Below are 5272 nucleotides of genomic sequence, written 5' to 3'. Positions count from 1 at the left end.
TCTTTTTCCAAAATTTTCTCATTTTGATTTTCTTAACACTCTCAAATGCTTTGAGTTTTAAGTCACTCACACGATGAGGTAACTTTAGCCTGTCTCACACCGTGGTGTGGAGCTGCGCTGCCTGCACGTGGCCATGCAGCCTGGGGAGGCCTGGTCGGAGCTGGGCTGGAGTGGGAGACCCGGGTTCCACCCCTGGGACCATCAGCCAGCCTTGGCTCCGGTCAGGTCCAGGGCTAGAGCGAGCACGGCCTTGGGGGCCAGGGCCCGGTTCTGTGGCTTCCTCAAGACTCTGAAATAGGGTGAGAAGAGAGGTCTGTGGGCCCTGGGGTCAGGGCGGGGGCGCTCCATGCTCCACTGTTACTGCTGAGGAGCCCTGTGTCCCCAGTGGGAAGAGAGGGTCTGGGGAGGAGGGGCTAACCAGGGCGGGCCGTGCAGAGGGGCAGACAGACAGTGAGGGGGCAGCCGAGAGGGCTGGGGGCAGGTGGTGGGGGCGGGAGGGCGAGGCCTGCACCAGAATCTGAGGGTGGTCCTTCCCCCAGGCCCTTTCCCAGAGTGTGAGGGTGTCTGACGCTGCCGCCCATGGACACCAGGGGGCAGCGCCGCTCTGCGGGATGGACAGGAGGGGCCTGGGGCAGAGGGAAGAGTGGTCGCAGAGGCAGCCTGCCACGTGGTCCCTGCCCCGGCCCTGTAAGCCCCGCCCACACACACCAGCCTCTGGGCCCAGGGGACGTCTGAGTGCCTGTGTGCCGGGCAGGGGTGGGGGCATGGGTGTTCTGACCGCCTCCTCAGGCGCCAGCTCTCTCTGGGTCAGGGGTGGGGGCTGGGCCTGGTAGGAGGAGGGGTCGTACCCAGGTCCCCTGCCGGAGGCGGGCACCAGCCTTGTGGGCACTTTCTGGGCCGTGGCTGAAAGCCGGAGGTGCCCTCGGCTGGGCCCTGGGTTCAGGATGGGGGCATGCTGTCCCCCCACGGGGGTAGGCTCCTAGGCGGGCGCAGGCGGGAGAGGGGGCAGAGCGCCACCCTGGGACACCATGGGGCATGGTGCTGCCTGCCTGGCCTCTGCTGAGCCCACGGTCCAGCGCACAGGCCTCAGATCGACCCCTCCGTGGGCTGGGGCACCTGCGAGAGAGGCTGAGGACACAGCCCGACAGAGCAGACCGTCCCCGGCAGGATGACCCAGAAGACGAGGTGATGGGGACTGCAAGGGTGAGCGTCGTGGTCATGGCACGGAGGAAACGTGCTGAGCTGCGGTCTCTGCGTCCACAGCCCCTCTGCCCGGTGCGGAGGCGACGCGGGGCAGAAGCGCCCCAGGAGTGAACCGACAACCGCGGCTCTGCCCCCCCGACCCCCCGAACCTGGAGGCCCTTCTGCGGAGGCTGTGGTTCCCGCCTGGCAACTTCTTCACGCCAGCGAAGGGGCCGCTCCGGGGAGGTGGCCCCGTCACTGTGGCAGCCTCGCTCCACGGCTGTAGTGTCCTTTCGGATGGGGAGGTGAGTTTTCCATCCCCCGAGTTCTGATTTATGACTCAAACTCCTTACCATCCAGAACTAGAAACTTTTTGTGGTCTGTCACTGTGTGTCATTCAGGGCTGGAACCTTCTCTCTCTCCCCAAAACTGTCATTTATGGATGGAAACCTTATTTCTGTGTGTCTGGACCTATCTATCCTGGCTGGAAGCCTTCTTTTTCTCTAACATGAGTTATCCTTTGCTCCTGAAAACTTCTTTGTCTGTAATCTGAGTTTGCACTTGTTGGAAACCTTTCTCATTTTCTCTGTAGTGTGACTGTGAGGATCATCCTTGAAATCCCTGTCACCTCGTCCTCCAGTCATCCTGCTGAGGACGGTCTGCTCTGTTGTTGGAAACCTATCTCCTCTGTCCTAAGTCATAAGTTAGGACAAGACGACTTCCTCCCCAGTCACCTGAGTCATTATTGCTGACCGCAAAACTTCTTCCTGTATCCCAATGTCATTCACGACATGAAACCTTTTTTCTCTTCCAGAGAATCATCACTTCAGAGGGGGAGGAAACTTTTCTCTGTGTATCACCTGGGCTGTTTGTGGCTGCAAACAACCTTCGTCACCCGATGTGCCTCTGTGATGGGTGAGCTTCCGTCTGGACCACCTGAGTTAGGATTTATGACCAGGAAACTTCTTTCTGCATCACCCAACTTGGGTTTTATGACTGGAATCATTTTATGTTACCTGGGTGACCACATGCGACTGGAACTTTGCCCTGAGTCCCTGGAGTTACCACTTAGGATTGGAAACTGTATTTATGCGACTCCCAACTTAGCATTTGTGACTGAATCTTCTCTTTCTACCCCCGGTGTTGTCACTTATGGCTGGAAGCCATCTTTCACCATCACCTGAGTTACCATTCTCGGCTGCAAAATTTCCTCTTTTACTAGTTTTAAGCAGCAACTTCACTTTGCTGCCTGAGTTGTCATTTGTGACGTTCCCTTCTTCCTCTGACACACGAACCCTCATTTGCCACAGGACACCTTTTGTCCTGTCACCTGAGTCATCACACCAGGTCAGAACATTTCCTTCTCTGTGACCCGTTACCTTTGTGACAAAAAGTCATTTTCTGTGACCTGCTATTGTTTATGGTGGAAGGCTTTTTATAATATTGGTTACCATTTATGACTAGAAGCCTTCTTTCCGTATTGACTAGTTACCATTCATGACTGAATTTTTTTTCTCTCCTGAGTGACCACTTTATGACCAAACAATCTTCTTTCTCCATAACTTACGACAAGCTACCTTGTTTCTTTATCACCTGACATTTAGGCCTGGGAAACTTTCTTCTCTCAGCTGACTAATCATTTATGAGTGAAACACTTTTTCTTTGTCACCTGAATCATTAATTATTGGAAACCTTTTTCTCCACCTTTTTTATGACTAGAAAACTTTTTTCTCTATCATCTCAGTTCTCTTTTTTGACTAGACACCCTCTCTCTGTATCACCTGAATGATTGCTTATGACTGGAAGCCTTTCTCTATAAGTTCTCATTTGACTCGAAACCCTCTTTTCTAGCCTATGAATTATGGCCAAAAACTGGAAGTATTCTTTCCCTATCACCTGAGTTACAATTTTTGATTGAAAAGCTTTCATTTTCTCTTACTTGATAGTTTTCTGTATCACTTGAGTTATTATTTATAACTAGAAACACTCTATCACATGATTTATCTTTTATGACTTGAATCTTTCTTTATCACCTGCATGATCAATTAAAAGTAGAAAAGTTTTTCTGTCTCATGCTATTGATGGTTACCATTTATGACTGGAAATCCTACTTCTCTATTTCCTGAATTATCATTTATGACAGAATTTTTCTGTCTCACCTGAGTTATCATTTATGGCTGGAAAACTTTCTTTTCTGTCACCTGATTTATCCTTTGTGACTGGGAATCCTCTGTATCACCATCTTTCTCTAGTGTGTTTTATCCTTCATGACTGCGGTTTTCCGTTCTCTATCACTTCACTCTTCACTATGACATGAAGCCTCTTTGTCTCCTGAGTCATCACGTAATACTGGGAAACTTCTTTATGACCTTATCAGTTCAGTTCAGTTCGGTTCAGTCCCTCAGTCGTATCCACCTGTTTGCAACCCCATGGACTGCAGCACGCCAGGCCTCCCTGTCCATTACCAACTCCTGGAGCTTGCTCAAACTCATGTCCATCGAGTCGGTGATGCCATCCAACCATCTCATCCTCTGTCATCCCCTTAAAATTCCATTTATGAGAGGGATTCTTTTTCTATATCTTGATTATCATTTATGATGGAAAGACTTTTCTGTGACCATGGTTGTTATTTGTGACTGGATACTCCTTATTTGTAAGTATCTCTTTTAGGTAAAATTTATGACTGGAAACTTCGTTTCTTATCTGCTGAGTTTTCATTAGTGACTGGAAACATTTTGAGTTATCATTTATGGCTAGAAACCTTATTTTTTTATAAACTGATTTATGACAGGAAATCTTTGTTCTCCATTACTTGACTTATTACTTATGACTGGAAGCCTTCCTTATGTATTACTGAGGTACCACTTACATCTAAAAAACTTCTAAGTTTTAGCTTATGACGGGCACCTTCTTTTTAATCACCTGAGTTATCACCTATGAATGGAAATCCTTCTTTCTCTAATCATTTGAGTAATCATTTGTGATTAGGAAACTTTTTTTTCATGACCTGGATTATCATTTGCAACTGAATACCTTTCTTTGCCAAGGTCTACATCCTAATTTATAACAGGAAAACTTTTCCATCACAAGATTTTTCATTCATGATTGAATAACATTTTCGTCTATCCCCTGCCTTCACATTTATGACAGAAACCTGCTTTCTCTAGCACTTGGGTTATCACCATGAATGGAAACTTATCCACCACTTGAGTTGTTATTACCGAAAAACTTTTGGTCTTGATCACATTATCATTTATGCTTGGAGATCTTCGGTCTCTATCACCTGAGTTAACACTTTTGACAGGAAATCTTTATCATCTGAGTTATTATTCATAACTGGCAAACTTTCCCTGTATCAACTGTGCTGCCCTTTTGACTGGACATCTTTTTTCTCCATCATCTGAGTATGTTTTGACAGGAAACCACTATCACCTTAACTTATGATTTGTGACTAGAACCCTTTTCCTAACACCTATTTACCATTTACGACTAGAAACCTTTCTGAATTATTTATGACTGGAACTTTAGCCTCAAACATCTGAATGATCATTTCTGAAGTAACATTTTCTTTCTCTATCACCTTGGTTATAATTTATGACTTCAAACCTTACTTCTCTATTTACTGAGTGTTTATTTTTGTAGGCACTGGGCAAAGAAATGTATTCAGTTGCAAAAGAATTCCAGAAAAACGTTTACTTCTGCTTCATTGACTACGCTAAAACCTTTGACTGTGTGGATCATGACAAACTGTGGAAAAGTATTAAAGAGATGGGAATACCAGACCATCATACCAGCCTCCTGAGAAATCTGTATGCAGGTCAAGAAGCAACAGTTAGAACTGGACATGAAACAACAGACTGGTTCCAAACTGGGAAAGCAGTAATTCAAGGCTGTATATTTTCACCCTGCTTATTTAACTTACGTGCAGAGTACATCATGAGAAATGCTGGGCTGGATGAAGCACAAGCTGGAATCAAGATTGCTGGGAGAAATATCAATAACCTCAGATATGCAGATGACACCACCCTTACGGCAGAAAGTGAAGAAGAACTAAAGAACCTCTTGATGAAAGTGAAAGAGGAGACTGAAA

The 5272-nt window shown here is 47.0% G+C and overlaps 1 long non-coding RNA gene across 1 annotated transcript; it reads left to right on the top strand.

The window, feature by feature from the left end:
• Positions 1-698: 698 nt before the first annotated feature.
• On the top strand, positions 699-4959 carry LOC122683746. The gene is made up of 3 exons (XR_006337806.1): positions 699-1487; positions 1997-2097; positions 4825-4959. It is a non-coding gene; the product is annotated as an uncharacterized LOC122683746 (long non-coding RNA).
• Positions 4960-5272: the final 313 nt, after the last annotated feature.

This window comes from Cervus elaphus, chromosome 25 (assembly GCF_910594005.1).
Source record: "Cervus elaphus chromosome 25, mCerEla1.1, whole genome shotgun sequence".
NCBI lineage: Eukaryota > Metazoa > Chordata > Mammalia > Artiodactyla > Cervidae > Cervus > Cervus elaphus.
This window is presented reverse-complemented; position numbering and strand designations above follow the sequence as displayed.